Here is a 16812-nt window from a genome sequence, read left to right on the forward strand (position 1 = left end):
TCCCATGTTGGTGCAGGTGTCTCATGTGGGTGTAGGGGCCCAGGCTCTTTAGCTATCCTCTGCTGTTTTCCCAGGCCGATTAGCAGGGAACTAGATCAAAAGTGGGGCAGCTGGGACTCGAACTTATACCAGTGTGGGATGCCGGCACTGTAGACGGTGGGTCAACCTGCTTGTGCCACAGTACCAACCCCTCACACCTTTCTTTAACTTTTAATTCTTGACAGCTACTGATCTGTTCTCTACTGCTAAGGTTTTCATTTTTAAGAGTGTTGTATAATTGGAGACAAAGTATAACTTCTCAGATTGGCTTCTTTTCAACATAGTAATTACTACGTTTTTAATGTTTTTTAAAATATTTACTTATTTGAAAGGCATAGAGGGAGAAACAAAGGAGGACATTTTTCATTCACTAATTCACTCTCAAAATGACCACCAACAACTGGTACTGGGGCCACGGAATAGCCAGGAGCTGGGAACTCCATTCGGGCCTCCCACGTGGGTGGCAGGAACTCAAGTACTTGTGTCACCATCTGCTTCTTTCCAGGCACATTAGCAGGGAGGTGGATCGAAAGTGAAGTAGCCAGGACTCCAACTGGCACTTTGATGTGGGATGTCTGGGCATTGTAAGTGGTACCCTAACTCACTGCACCACAACACCCGCCCCAACATGACTATTTGAGGTTGATCTAAGCTATTGTGTATATCACTAGTTTGTTCTCTTTTATGACTGAATGATACTCCATTGTATGAATGTACGACAGTTTGCTTGTCTGTTTACTTATATCTTTGTTGAAAGACAGTTTTGTAGGGGCCAGCACTGTGGCATAGCAGATAAAGCCACCACCTGCAGTGCCGGCATCCCATATAGGCACCCATTTGAGTCTTGGTTGCTTCACTTCCAATCCAGCTCTCTGCTATGGACTGGGAAAGCAGTAAAAGATGGCCCAAGTCCTTGGGCCCCTGTACCCTCATGGGAGACCAGAAGCTCCTTGCTTATGATCAGCGCAGCTCCGGCCGTTGAGGCCAATGGGGAGTAAACCAGTGGATAGAGAGAGAGAGAGAAAGGTCTAACTTCTGTTGGTTCACCCCCCAAATAGCTGCCACAGCCAGCGCGCTGCGCCAATCCGAAGCAAGAAGCCAGGTGCTTCCTCCTGGTCTCCCATGAGGGTGCAGGGCCCAAGCATTTGGGCCATCCTCCACTGCACTCCCGGGCCACAGCAGAGAGCTGGCCTGGAAGAGGGGCAACCGGGACAGAATTCGGTGCCCCAACTGGGACTAGAACCCAGGGTGCCGGTGCCACTGGCGAAGGATTAGCCAAGTGAGCCGTGGCGCCGGCCACAAAATTGTCTTCTACGTATGCTGTTTATTGAATTACCTGTTCAAGTCTTTTGCCCCTTTTTTGGTTATTTGCTTTTTTTTTTTTTTTTGACTGATTTTTAAGAGTTTTTTTCAAATATATTCTGAATACAAGTCATTTGGATTTTTTTTTCTGGTTTGTAGATCAAAAATTTTTAATTTGATGGAGTCCTGCTTCCCTTTCATTTCATGCTTTTTATATCAGCTTGGCAGTTAAAATTCTTGAATGATTTTTTTACTGTTTCATTGTAATATAATTCTTCTCTGTATTAGTGTGTTTAATAATGTATAAACATATTCTGTAAAGAACAGAAGTGGTTAATATGGCTCTTAGAAGCCAGTGGTTTTATAATCCTGGATGTTGTATCCGATTTGCCTGCGTAGCAGAGATTGTCTTTCCTTGGATCTTGAATGGTACCAACATGTAAGTTTTGAACAGACTGTTTTTAGAGCAGTTTTAGATTTATAACAAAATTGAGCAGAGGGCCCAGAATTTTCATGTATACCCTAAGCCTCCCTACTATCAACATCCTTCACCAAATTGGTATATTTGTCACATCAACACTTAATTACCAAAATCCATAGTTTTCATGAGGGTTTGTGTTGGGTGTGTACTTATGTGCGTGTGCCTACCATTATAAGTACCATTTAGATTGGTTTCACTTTTGTGCTCTGCCTTTTCATTTTTCCTGCCCCCAATCTCTGGCAACCAAATCATTTTATTGTCTCATTTTTTTTTTTTTTTTCTATTCTGCAGTCATCTGTTTGGAATCGTATGGTATATGTCCTTTTCAAATCAGTTTCTTTGGCTTAGTAGTATGCCTTAATGTTTCTGCCATGGTTTCATGGTTGATGGCTCATTTTTTTTTTTTTTATGGTAAATAGTATTCTGTTGTCTGGATATTCCACAGTTTTTTTTATCCATTCACCTACTGAAAGGCATCTTGGTCTCTTCCACGCCTAAATAAAACTGTTATAAATATTTGTGTAGAGGTTTTTGGTGGAAACAAGTTGTTATCTTATTTGAGCAGATTCTACAGAGTGAATTGCCAGTTCCTGTGGTAAGAATCTGCATACTCTTTTCCAAAGTGGCTGTACCATTTTGCTTCCATAGTAACAATAAGAGTTCCTATTGCTCTACATCCTTGTCAGCATTTTATGTTAGTGTTTGGAGTTTTGCCATTCTAGCACATATATAGTAGTATATTTTAATTTGCAACTGCCTGATGATGAGTGATGTTGAGCGTGAGCGTTTTTATTTGCTGTCCCTGTATCTTCTTTGGTCATTCATGTGCCTGTTTTTTTTTTTTTTTTAAGTTTTTTTTTATTTATTTGAAAGGCAGAGATACAGAGAGAAGAGGAGAAACAGAGCAAGAGAGAGATTTTCCATCTGTAGGTTCACTCCCCAAATGGCCACCATGGCCAGGACTGGGCTGGTCCAAAGCCAGGAGCCAGGTCTCCCACATAGGTGCAGGGGCCCACGCATTCGTGCCATCTTCAGCTGCTTTCCCACACCCATTAACAGGGAACTGGATCAGAAGTGGAGCAGCTGGGACTTGAACTGGTGCCCATATGGGATAATAGCACTGCAGATGGTGGCTTAATATGGTACCCCACAATGCAGACCCCTCTTATGCCTATTTTAAGGCTTATTTATTTGAAAGACAGAGCACAGACAGACAGATCTTTCAGCCTGGGCTGCACTAGGCTGAAGCTAGGAGCCAGGAACTCCATCTGGATCTCCCAACATGAATGTCAGGGGCCCAAGTACTTGCGCCATCTTCCGCTGCCTTCTCAGGAGCATTAGCAGGGAGCTGGATCAGAAGTGGACCAACCGGGACTTGAATTGGCACTCCAGTGTGGGATGATGATGGTGCAAGCAGCCTTCTAATCTACTGTGCCGTAATGCTGGCCCCTCTTGTGTGTTTGTAGTCTTCAGTCTGGTATCTCTTTTGCAAGTATTTTTTCCCAGCCTGTGGTTTATCTTCTCATTCTGTTCTCTTGTATCTACTTTTAAAAGCTCTTGAAGTGATTCTAATTCTCTGCCAAATTTGTGATTCAGTATTCTGCGCTGCGCTGCTTTATCTTTCGTTTGGGTAAATACTGTGAACAGCTGTCAGTTCTCAACTTGTCATTTTGTTCTCTTTGTCACATTGTTTTTAGACCCATCCTACTTGTACTTCATGTGCTTCTTTGTCTCACCCAATTTCCTGTTCTTCATGTAGATAACTTTATTTTACATTTCCTATAATAATAACACCGGTAGTACCTGCAGTGGAGGGCTCTCTGATTCTGATACCACCTTTACAGCAGACTTTCCTCCCATTTGTCTTGCTGGTACAAAAAGTAATTATTTTTATTCAGGTGTGAGATTAACAATGTTTACTTCCCACACTGTTTTTTAAAGTTTATTTATTTGAAAGGCAGTTACAGTGAGGAGGGGTGGCATGGAGAGATTAGAGATCAGTCTTCTATTCGTTGAATCACTTTCCAAGTAGCCTCAAGAGCCAGGGCTGTGCCAAGCCAGTGCCAGGAGCCAGGAACTCTATCCAAGTCTCTTTCCACATGGGTGGCGAGGGCCTAAGTAGTTGGGTCATCTTCTGTTTGTCTTCCCAGGCACATCAGCAGGGAGCTGAATTGGAAGCAGAGTAGCCTGGTCTAGAACCTGCACTCATGGAATTCTCGTCCACCTTAACCCACTGAGCCACAGTATCAACCCCATCCCTTTTTGACTTTGGGGGGGGGGGGGCGTATATCATATCAGTAATGCGTGTTTTTTAACATTTCATTTCATTTATTTAAAAGGCAGAGAGATAGCAACAGAGATCTTCCCATCCACTGGTTCACACCCCAAATGCCCTCAGCATCCAGGGCTACACCAGGCTGAAGTCAGGCTCTCAGAATTCTGGGTCCTGCACACAAGTGGCAGGGTCCTAAGTATTCACATCATCACCTGCTACCTCCTAAGGTATGGATTACCTGGAAGTTGGATCAGAAGTGGAGGTGGCCCTGGAACCTGGACTTCCCAGTATGGGATGTGGGTATCCCAAGTAGTGTGTTAAGTGCTGCACCAAATGCCTGCCCCATGTAGAATAAATGTATTTATTTTTCTTCACTTAACGTAGGTTTTGCTTTTATGCCAGTTTACTCTCTTCAGATTCCTGTTTTAATCTTCATAAAGGTTGTATTTTCTTCTCCTATAATTTTGTTGTATATGCTTGAACAAATATTTATTCATTTTCCATGTATGAGGGTCAAAATATTTTAGGGCAGTGATAGAGGAGAAATCCTTCACTCAAAAAATATGAATAATTACTTGTACTTACTTTTATCATATTTTATGTGTATATGCCCAAAGATTAAAAAATGAACATAAAATCAGCTTTTGTCAGGATGATTTTTTGAGGTATGATATAGAGCAATTGTTTATGGTACATTGTGCTAGTTGATCGCATTTTCATTTTGCTGAAAGGCAGGTATATTAGTCTGCTTTTTAGTTACTTTAAAATACCTCTTAGGAGTAGCCAGCGTTGTGGTGCAGCAAATTACGCCACCACTCACTGTGTCAACATCCCATATCCATGCTTCTGATGGAGCTACCTGCTAATATGCCAGGGAAGGCAGCAGAAGATGACTCAACTGCGTGGGTCCTTACCATGCAGATGGCATTCCTGGTTCTTGGCTTCTGTTTGTTCCTCTGTCTCTGAAGCTCAGCCTTTCAAATAAATTAGTTAGCTAAAAAAAAAAAAAAAAAAAAAAAAAAAAGCACCTGAGAGGAACTTCTTTGGTAAAGAGAAGGTTTATTTCAGCTTACAGTTGAGGATACAGGATCAGGTGCCCCATAGTCAGGTGTTGAATGGAGGCTGATTATGATGGATGCAGAGGCAGGAATGCATAATGTGCTAGGAAGGAGAGAGAAACTAAGTTGAACTTAAGTGCAATAATTAAACCTTTCCTGAGACCCACCCTCCAAGAATACTCCACTGACCCAAAGATCTACCTGTCCCTCTCTTAGATAACACCATTAGATCCAGTCTCCACTCTTAGTTATTCAGTTGTTAATGTTAAACATCAGAGTTTAAACACTAGCATCAGTTTTGGAAAGACAAAGCCTACTCAAAAGCGGGTTCATATAAATTATAAAACTACTTAAGTACTTGTTGATAAGTTTTATTTTAAAGTGCATAAGTCGATGACTTTAGAGAACATGCCTTATTATATGCAAGCTTTTGTTTTGTTTTGTTTATTTCTTGACAGGCAGAGTGGATAGTGAGAAAGACAGAGAGAGAGGTCTTCCTTTTCCGTTGGTTCACTGCTCAGTGGCCGCTGCGGCCAGTGTACCGCGCCAGTCCAAAGCCAGGAGCCAGGTGCTTCTCTTGGTCTCCCATGCGGGTGCAGGGCCCAAGGACTTGGGCCATCCTCCTCTGCACTCCTGGGCCACAGCAGAGAGCTGGATAGAAGAGGGGCAACCGGGACAGAATCCGCCGCCCCGACCGGGACTAGAATCCGGTGTGCTGGCACCGCAGGCGGAGAATTAGCCTATTGAGCCGCGGCGCTGGCTCATGTACAAGCTTTAATTGATGAGCTTTTAATTTATTTAACAATTATGTTAAGCATATTTGTATTAGCTTTTGTAACAAAGGGGTATATAAATGTTCTCTTAAGTCTTTAATAATTAATTGGCCAATGTTTATACATTCTTGTGAATTCTATTTATATATTTTAAAAATGTTTTTATTTATACAAGATGAACACATTCCATGTATTCATATACACAGATTAAGGAACATAGTGATACTTCCCACCCTACCCATGCTCCCTCCTTCCTTCCTTCCTTATTCTTTCTTTAAATTTTTACAATGATATACTTTATTTTATAATCATAAGCTTAATGCTCCACTAAGTAAAGAATTCAACAAATAGTATGAAGAAAAAAAAACCAAAATGTCAATTCTATTTTTATATATTACATTTTTTTTGTTCACTATTAGTTACCACAAATCAAGGAAAACATAGATATTTGTCTTTTGAGGACTGGCTTATTTCACTAAGTATAATGGTTTCTAGTTGCATCCATTTTGTTGCAAAAGACAGGATTTCTTCTTTTTTATGGCTGAGTAGTATTCTGTATTGTATATATACAGTAATTTCTTTATCCAGTCATCAGACGATAGATATCTGGATTTATTCCATATCTTAGCTGTTGTACAATGAGCTGCATTAAACATGGGAGTACAGGTAACTCTTTCATATGCTGATTTCATTTTGTTTGGATAAATTCCCAGGAGTAGGATGGCTGGGTCATATGGTAGATCTATTTTCACATTTCTGAGCAATCTCCATAATGCCTTCCACGATGGCTGTACTAGTTTACATTCCCACCAACAGTGGATTAAGGTACCTTTTTCCTCACATCCTTGCCAGCATTTACTGTTTTTTGATTTCTGTATGAGAGCCATTCTAATTGGGGTGAGATAAAACCTCATTGTGGTTTTGATTTGCATTTCCCTGATGCCTAGTGATCCTGAGCATTTTGTTTTATGTGTCTGTTAGCCATTTGTATTTCATCTTTTGAAAAATGGCTGTTCAAGTCCTTCACCCGTTTCTTAACTGGATTGTTTGTGTTATTATTGATTTTCTTGAACTCTTTATAGATTCTGAATATTAATCTATAGATTCTAAATATTAATCCTTTATCAGTTAAATGTTTTTTATTTAAAGATTTATTTTATTTATTTGAAAGAGTTACAGAGAGAGGTCTTCCATCCACTGGTTCACTGCCTAGATGGCCGCAACGGCTGGAGCTGCTCTGATCAGGAGCCAGGAGCTTCATCCGGGTCTCTCACATAGGGTGCCAGGGGCCCAAGGAGTTGGGCCATCTTCTACCAGGCCATAGCAGAGAGCTGGGTCGGAAATGGAGCAGCCATAACTTGAACTGGGATGCTGGTGCTTCAGGCCAGGGCGTAAACCCACTGCGCCACAGTGCCGGCCCCTCAGTTGAATGTTTGCAAATATTTTCTCCCATTCTGTCAGTTGCCTCTTCATTCTGTGTTTCTTTGTAGTGCAGAACTTCTTAGCTTGATGTAATCCCATTTGTCTATTTTTGCTTTGATTGCCTGTGCTTTTGGAGTGTTTTCCAAGAAGTCTTTACCTGTGCCAGTATCTTACAAAGTTTCGCCTATTTTCTTCTCTAGTAATTTGATGGTGTGTCAGGTCATAGACTTAGATCCTTGATCCATTGTGGGTTGATTTTTGGGTAAGATGTAAGGTAGGGGTCTTGTTTCATACTTCCACATGTGGAGATCCAGTTTCCTAACAACATTTGTTGAAGATACTCTTCTTTCTCCAGGGATTGATTTTATTTCCTTTGTCAAAGATTAGTTGTACAAGATGTGTAGATTGACTTCTGAAGTTTATTCTGTTCCATTGGTCTACCCTTCTGTTTTTTGCCCAGCCCATTCTGTTTTGATTATAAACTGCCTGTAGTATGTCTTGAAATCTGGTATGGTGAAGCCTCTTGGCTTTGTTTTTGTTGTTCAAGATTGCTTTATCTATTCTAGGTCTCTTGTGTTTCCATATGAATTTTAGTATCTTTTTTCTTTTTAGATGTCAGAAGAATGTCATTGGTATTTTAATTGGGATTGCATTGAATCTGTAAATTGTTTTTGGTTATATGGACATTTGTTGTTATTTCTTCAATCCACGAGCATGGAAGATTTTTCTGTTTTTCATGTCTTCTGTTTCTTCCTTTGACATTTTATAATTTTCATTGTAGAGATCATTTACATCCTTGGTTAAACCTACACCAAGGTATTTAACGTTTTTTGTAGCCATCGTGAGTGGGACTGATCTTAACAGGTTCTTTCTCAGCCATGCATTGTCTATGTATACAGAAGCTATTGAGTTCTTTTTTTTTTTTTAAGATTAATTGTATTTATTTGAAAGTCATAGTTATACAGAAAGAGAAAGAGAGGCAGAGAGAGAGATCTTCCATCCACTGGTTCACTCCCCAATTTTCTGCAACAGCTGGAGCTATGCCGATCTGAAGCCAGGAGCCAGTGGCTTCCTCTGGGTCTTTCCACTGCTTTCCCAGGCCATAGCAGAGAGCTGGATCCCAAGTGGAGCAGCTGGGACTCGAACCGGCGCCCATATGGGATGCCAGCTCTGCAGGTAGCGGCTTTACCCACTAAGCCATAACGCTGGCCCCAAGCCATTGAGTTTTTTTTTTTTTTTTTTTTTTTTAATTTATTTATTTATTTGAAAGTTTGAGTTACACAGAGAGGGAGGGAGAGGCAGAAAGAGAGAGGGTGATGTCTTCCATCCCCTGGTTCATTCCGCAAACGGCCACAGTGGCCGGAGCTGCGCCGATCCGAGGCCAGGAGCCCTTAGCTTCTTCTGGGTCTCCTGTGAGGCTGCAAGGGCCAAAGGACTTGAATGATCTGCTGCTTTCCCAGGCCACAGCAGAGAGCGGGATCGGAAGTGGAGCCCATATGGGATGCCGGCACTCTGTAGGCAGCAGCTTTACTCCCTACGCCACAGTGCCAGCCCGTCTATTGAGTTTTATGTGTTGATTTTATATCCTGCAGCTTTACCAAACTCTTCTATGAGTTCCAGTAGTCTCTTAGTGGAATCTTTTTGTTCCTCTATGTGTAGAATCATGTCATCTGCAAACAGTGATAATTTGACTTCCTGCTTTCCAATTTGTATCCATTTCATTTCTTTTTCTTGCTTAATGGTTCTGGCTAAAACTTCCAGGACTATGTTGAATAATAATGATGAGAGTGGGCATCCTTGTCTGCTTCTGGATCTTAGTGGAAATGCTTTCAGCTTTTCCGCATTCAACATGATGCTGGCTGTGGGTTTGTCATAAATTGCCTTGATTGTATTGACCAATGTTCCTTCTATACTGAATTTATCATGAAAGGATGTTGTATTTTATTAAATGCTTTCTTTACATTTACTGAAGTAATTATATGTTTTTTATTCAGTTTATTAGTGTAGTGCCTCACATTTATTGATTTGCAAGTGTTGAACCATCCCTGCATACCAGGGATAAATCCCACTTGATGCCCACATGGGATGCCTACGTTGCAGGCGGTTACCTAAGCTGCTGCATCACAACGCTGACCCTCTAGTTTTATTTTGTAAGTAACATAGTTTACTCTAAGACTGTCACTTTAATTTACTACTGTTTTGTGGTTCCATGAAAGCTTTTGAAGGTTGGTTAAGAATTTCGTGAATAGGTGTGTTTTTATTTTGTAGATTTTTTTCATGTTAACCACCTTGGAAAAGTCCATATAAAGTGCAAAATCATTTGGCCTGGCTCTGCCAAGGCAACCAACAGCAGCACTTTGAAATTCAGTAAATTGAAGAAAACTAATGTTTAAGTTAATTTTATATAGCCGAGAATGGTGTTACAAATATGCAAATAGTCCTTGGCAGGGTAAAGGTTCCCTGCTCCTGTTGCAAACAAATGACTAAATAGGTAATAGGATTCTAAATTATGTGGGGTACCCTGATGGTTTTCATAGTTAGGGTTATGGAAAACAGCCTGTTGAGGCTGGTGTCATATGCTGAGAAAGAATTCACTGAACACACAGAGAGCAGGGCTAGATTTATTGAACTCAGGGCAAGGAAGCATTGGTCAAGCAGGTCATCAGGTAGAGGCTGACGACTGTTGCAATATGGACTGTACTCTGCTTTATGTTTGCAGTAACAGTGCCGTTTTAGTTAAAGTGACTGTTGGCATATGCTTTCAAGGGAGTAGCTGACAGGATAGCCAAATGCTGTCCATTGCAATATGGGCTACAATCCAAGAAACACATTTGTAACTATAATATTTTCTCAGTTGAATTTTCTGCAGTCCAAAAGGTTTTCCCAGGTAGTTAATTTGCATCTCTGGGTTTATATCTGAAGCCAGGAGCCAGTGGCTTTCTCTGGGTCTTTCCTCATGGGTGCAGGGGCCCAAGGACTTGGGCCATCTTCCACTGCTTTCCCAGGTCATAGCAGAGAGCTGGATCGGAAGTGGAGCAAGCGGGACTCGAACTGGCGCCCTTATGGGATCTCATTTATTCTAGGAGAAACTACACCAAATGCACTGGGGCCACCCTCTACACTTGTTAGCTCACATGGATTGTCCTTTCATTTAAACTGAATGACCTCTTTTCCTCCATACATAAGAAAAACATAGATAACGGTTTTCTCAATTTGAACTTACTTTTGTGTATTACATTTTTTTTTTCAATTTGGCACTTCCAACTACTTGTTAATAATGTGTCTAATATGAGATTGCATGTTTTCATATATATTTATAATGATAATTATAGATATCTATATCAACATGTTTATTAAGTATAGTTCATGTTTCTCCAAAAAGCACCTTGACTTCAGATTTTCCCTGTCACAGAAAAGTTTAGCTACTAGTCTAGATTACCTGTGCTAAAGGATGATTGGAATTATTGATAGTTGAGTAGGTTATAGAAGGTTGGCTAGAGATGAATAACTGGAGAGAGGATTGCAGGAAAATAATCATCCCTGGTATCCACAAGGGATTAGTTCTAGAGCTTCCTGTGTATGCCGGAGTCCACAAATGCTCAAGTTCCTTGTATAAAATGGCATAGTCCTTGCATATAATCTATCTGCATCCTCCCATATAGTTTTTTATTCATTTAAAATGTACCTATTTATGATGTTTAGGTACTTGAAGACATTATGTAGTGTTCAGTTAGCATAAGTATATTTATTCTTTCAGACATTTAACATTGCTTTATAGTAAAAAAAAAAAAAGTGCATTTTATTTATTTGAAAAGCAGAGTTGCTGAGAGAAAAAGTGAGATACAGAGACAAATCATCTTCTACCGGTTCACTCCCCAACAGCTGGGGTTTGGCCAGGCCTAAGCCAGAAGCCAGTAACTTCATATGGGTTCCTCACATGGGTTCAGGGGCCTTGGCCATCTTCCACTGCTTTCCCAGGTTAGTTAGCAGAGAGCTGGATTGGAAGTGAAGCATCCAGGACTCAAACTGGTGCCCATATAGGATGCTGGCACTACAGGCGGTGGCTTGACACTTCAAACCACAGCACTGTTTTTTAATAGAGATATATAGTACCTCAATGATAGTCAACCTACCCTGTAACAGAACCCCCAAACTTCTTATTCCCTTCTACTTAGAGTGTTGCAGTCAGTCTTTCCCTGTGCTTTCTGTTCCACTTCTGTCCCTAGCCTCTGGTAGCTGCCATTCTGTTTTTGACTTCTATGAGATCACCTATTTTTTAGACTCCATAGATGAGTGAAATCATCTGATGTTTATCTTTCTGTAGTTGATTGATTTCCCTTAACCTAATGACCTCCAATTTCATCTATGTTGTAGCAAATGACAAGAAGATATCCATTTATAGGTGAATAATTGTCCATTGTGTATATGTACTACATTTTCTTTATCAATGAATAAGCACTTCGGTTGTTTTCACTCCTTGGTGGTTGTGAACAGTGCTGCAATAAACATGGGAAATCAAATATCTCTGACTGATGGATTTCATATACATGGGTAGGATTGCTAAATTCTATGGTAGATTTATAGATTTGTGAGAAACCTCTATACTATTTTCTGCAACGACCATACTAATTTGCATTCCCATCAACAGTGTACAAGGATCCTCTTTTCTCCATATCCTTGTCAACACTTGTTTTTTGTCTTATTAAAAGCCAGTCTTACTGGAGTGAGGTGGTAACTCATTGTGGTTTTAGCTTACATTTCTCTGATTACTAATGGTGCTGAGCATTTTTTCATGTAGTTATTGCCCATTTGTATGTCTTCCTTTGAGAAAAATCTGTTAGATCTGATCTTCGCCCATTTTTAGATTGGGTTTTTTTTTTTTTTTTTTTTTTTTTTTTTTTGCTATTTAGGTTTTTTAGTTTTTTATATATTATGGATACTAAGTGCCTATCAGATGTATAATTTGCAAATATTTTCTTCCATTCTGTAGGTTGTCTCTTCATTCTGATTCTTTCCTTTGCAGAAGGTTTTTAGTTTGATGAAATCCTATTTGTCTGTTTCTGCTTTTATTTTCTTTTGGGATCTGATGTAGAAAACTCTTGCCTATTCGATATTCTGGAATTTTTCCCTATGTTTTTTCTTGTAGTTTAAAAATTTCAGGTCTCACATTTAGATCTTTAATCCATGGCTCTAGTTTCTTCTGCATGTGGATATCCAACTTTCCTAGTACAGTTTATTGAAAATACTATTCTTTTCTCAATGCATGTTCTTAACACTTTCGTCTTGGATCGGTTGGCTATTTATGTGTGGCTACATATGTGTTTGTATTCTGTTGCACTGGTTAATGATTCTGTAATGTCAATGCCATGCTGTTTTCATTACTGTAGCTTTGTAATGTATTTTAAAGTCAGGTAGTTAATGCCTCTTTGTTCTTTTTACTCAAGATCATTTTAGTAATTTGTATCTTTCTTGTTCCACGCAAATATTAATGATGCTTATTTGTAGTTGTCATTGAAATTTTGATAAGGATTGCATTGATTCTAAATCTCTTTGTGTACTTCACATTTTGATGGTATTAATTCTTCCAGTCCATGAATGTGGGCTATCTTTCTGTTAATTTGTATCCTCTTCAGTTTCTTCCATCAACGATTTATAATTTTTATTGTAGAGAGCTTTCATCTCTTTGGTTAAATTTATTCCCAAGGTGGTATTTTTGTTTTGTTTTGTCGTTTTCTTTTCTGGTGTGGAAGAGGTAGCTGTTGGAAATAGGATTGCTTTCCTGATTTCCTTTTCAGGTGATTCCTTGTTGGTGAATAATGATACTACTGATTTTTGTAAATTGATTTGGCATCCTGCATTTTGTTGAATTTGTTCATTAGTTCTAATAACTGGCAAAGTCTTTGGGGTTTTTTATGTAAAATCGCTTTCTTTAAATTTGGATGCCCTTTATTTCTTTGTTTTGCCTATTGCTCTGGCTATAAACAAAAGTGGTGAAAATGGACATCATTATCTTGTTCCAGTCTTTTTTTTTTTTTTGACAGAGTTACAGACAGTGAGAGAGAGAGAGACAGAGAAAGGTCCTCCTTCTGTTGGTTCATTCCCCAAATGGCCGCCACGGCCGGTGCTGCGTTGATCCGAAGCCAGGAACCAGGTGCTTCCTCCTGGTCTCCCATATGGGTCCAAGCACTTGGACCATCCTCCACTTGGACCATCCTCCACTGCCCTCCCTGCCTGCGCCGGTCCCTTGTTCCAGTCTTAAAAGAAAACCTTCAACTTTCCCCGTTCAGCATAATGTTGGCTATTGACTTGTTACATATATAGCCTTTATTATGTTGAGGTATGTTCCTTCTGTACCTAACTTGTTCACAGTTAAATGCCTTTTCTACATCTATTGTAATGATCATATGATTTTTGTACATTCTGTTGATGTGGTGTATCACATTTGTTGTTCAGTCAACCTTGCCTCTGGACTGAATCCCACTTGGTCTGAATCCCACTTGGTCATTATGAGTGATTTTTTTTCTTTTAAGTTTATACATTTTATTTGACAGGATGAGTTAGAGGGGAAGAGGGGCAGGAAGAGAGATATAGATATCGTCTGCTGGTTCATTCCCCAAATGGCTAGGTCAAAGGCTGGAACTCCTCCTGGTTCTCCTGTGTAGGTAGCAGGGGCCTAAGTACTTGGGTCATCTGCTGCTGCTTTCCCTGGCATGTTAGCAGGAAGCTGGATCAGAAGTAGAGCAACTGGGATGTGGGATGCCTGCGTTTTAGGTAGCCCTTGGAACTGTTGTGCAAGAAAGTTGGCCCCAGTGAGTGATCTTAATTTTGTTGAATTCAATTTGGAAGTATTTTGTTGGGGATTTTACATGTTGACCTGTAAGCTTTCTTTTTTATTGTGATTTTGGAAGAATTTCTTCTCATTGTAGTTTTGTAACTAATTTAAGGAAGATTTCGAGTTAATTCTTCAAAAGTTTGGTAGAATTCAGTGGTGAAGCCATCTATTCCTGGTGTTTTTTTTTTTGTTTTTTTTTTTTTGTTTTTTGTTTTTTGTTTTTTGTTTTTTGTTTTTTTGTTTTTGACAGACTGGACAGTGGAAAGGTCTTCCTCCTTTTCCGTTGATTCATCCCCCAATGGCTGCTGCGGCTGGCACACTGCGCTGATCCGAAGCCAGAAGCCAGGTGCTTCTCCTGGTCTCCCATGTGGGTGCAGGGCCCAAGGACTTGGGCCATCCTCCACTGCACTCCCTGGCCACAGCGGAGAGCTGGCCTGGAAGAGGAGCAACTGGGACAGAATCTGTCGCCCCAACTGGGACTAGAACCTGGGGTGCTAGCACCGTTTTTTATCTAGTACCCTTCCCTGAATTGCTTACCCCATGTTCTGATTTCAGCTGAATATTTCTTTATAATAAATTATTTATTCCTAAATGTGCATCTCTAATATATAACCCAGCCTAATAAAAAAGGAAATTATATGGTATTACTCATGACTATCCCAGTGAAAAGTAAGAAAGTAAGAATCCTGGTTTTATGTCTGGCCACAGCAGAGAGCTGGCCTGGAAGAGGAGCAACTGAGACAGAATCTGGTGCCCCGACCAGGACTAGAACCCGGTGTCCCGGCGCCACAGGCGGAGGATTAGCCACACACACATTCTTAAAGCACCACAAGCCATTGCTTCTATTTCCTGCACTAGCTGCTTATCCTGGGTCACCAAAAACACAGTCAAAGTAAAATACTGTTCCTCTATTGTCAGTGACAGAATAATTGCTCCTTTTTGCTATCTTTTATGCAAGGCCCTGCCAGGTTCAATTCCATAATGTAGTATACGAAACAGCAGCTCTGGAGGTTTCTAGCATTCCTTCTTAAAAACATACATCCTGGTTAATTTGCCGATCTTCTTCCTTAAGCTGCACTCAGGAAGCAGGGCCAATACATGAACCCAGGAATCTGGAAGTTGGAAAATATGCTGAAATGATTATTTTATTCAAAGTGCACCTTGTCTGATTATACTTTGGTGCGTAGGTGGAGGATTAGCCTATTGAGCCACGGCACCTGCCCTAGGGTTTTCTTTAATGGGAGTTTTTTTGTGTATGTGGTTTTTTTGTTGTTGTTGTTTGTTTGTTTGTTTGATTTTGACAGGCAGAGTGGATAGTGAGAGAGAGACAAGAGAGAAAGGTCTTCCTTTGCCATTGGTTCACCCTCCAATGGCCGCCATGGCAGGTGCGCTGCGGCCGGTGCACCGCGCTGATCCGAAGGCAGGAGCCAGGTGCTTCTCCTGGTCTCCCATGGGGTGCAGGGCCCAAGCACTTGGGCCATCTTCCACTGCACTCCCTGGCCACAGCAGAGAGCTGGCGTGGAAGAGGGGCAACCGGGACAGAATCCGGCAGCCTGACCGGGACTAGAACCCGGTGTGCCGGCGCCACAAGGCGGAGGATTAGCCTAGTGAGCCGCGGCGCCGGCCCTCCCATATTTTCTTATGTTCTGTTTGCATTTTCATTAATTTCAAAAAATTATATAATTTCTTCCTTGACCCATTGGTTGCCCAGGAAAAATTTCTTTGTTTTCTTTCTTTCTTTTTTTTTTTTTTATTTGACAGAGTTATAGACAGTGAGAGAGAGATGGACAGAAAGATCTTCCTTCTCTTAGTTCACTCCCCAAATAGCCGCTATGGCCGGCACTACGCCAGTCCGAGCCAGGAGCCAGGTGCTTCCTCTTGGTCTCCCATGGGGTGCAGGGCCCAAGCACTTGGGCCATCCTCCACTGCCCTCCCGGGCCACAGCAGAGAGCTGGACTGGAAGAGGAGCAACCGGGACTAGAACCTGGTGCCCATATGGGATGCCAGCACCGCAGGCAGAGGATTAAGCAAGTGAGCCACGGTGTCAGCCCCTCCTTTTTTTTTTTTTTTTTTTTTAAAGGTTAATTTATTTGTTTGAAAGGCAGAGTTACAGAGGCAGAGAGAGGTCTTCCATCTGCTGGTTACTCCCCAAATGGCCACAATGGCCAGAGCTGTGCTGGTCCAAAGCCAGGTGCCTGGAGCTTCTTCCAGATCTCTCCCACATGGGCGCAGGGGCTCAAGGTCTTGGGCCATTATCTGCTGCTTTCCTGGGCCATAGCAGAGAGTTGGATTGGAAGTGAAGCAGCTGGGACTCGGCTCCATGTGCCCATATGGGATACCAGCACTGCAGGCCATAGGTTTACCACTATAACACAGCACCAACCACTGGAGAGAGGTTATTTATGTATTTGTGTGGTTTCCAAAGTTTTTCTTGTTAACTGATTTGTAGTTTCATCACATTTTTTTTTTTAAAAAAAGATGTATTTATTTATTTGAGGGCCGGTGCCGCGGCTCAATAGGCTAATCCTCCACCTAGCGGCGCCGGCACACCGGGTTCTAGTCCCGGTCAGGCCGCTGGATTCTTTCCCGGTTGCCCCTCTTCCAGGCCAGCTCTCTGCTATGGCCAGGGA

General features: G+C 41.2%; 1 protein-coding gene and 1 long non-coding RNA gene across 4 annotated transcripts in view; one reads left to right on the top strand and one right to left on the bottom strand.

Annotated features, from left to right (window-relative positions):
• Window positions 1-16812, top strand: part of CUL3 (cullin 3) — a 122388-nt gene that overhangs the window by 41156 nt on the left and 64420 nt on the right. The window lies entirely within an intron of this gene.
• Window positions 5155-16812, bottom strand: part of LOC103348890 (uncharacterized) — a 28278-nt gene continuing 16620 nt past the window's right edge. Inside the window, exon 3 of the long non-coding RNA XR_007920268.1 lies at window positions 5155-5258. This is a non-coding gene — a long non-coding RNA (uncharacterized lncRNA). The remainder of the gene's footprint in view (window positions 5259-16812) is intronic.

The sequence above is a fragment of the Oryctolagus cuniculus genome, chromosome 3 (genome assembly GCF_964237555.1).
Source record: "Oryctolagus cuniculus chromosome 3, mOryCun1.1, whole genome shotgun sequence".
Taxonomy (NCBI): domain Eukaryota; kingdom Metazoa; phylum Chordata; class Mammalia; order Lagomorpha; family Leporidae; genus Oryctolagus; species Oryctolagus cuniculus.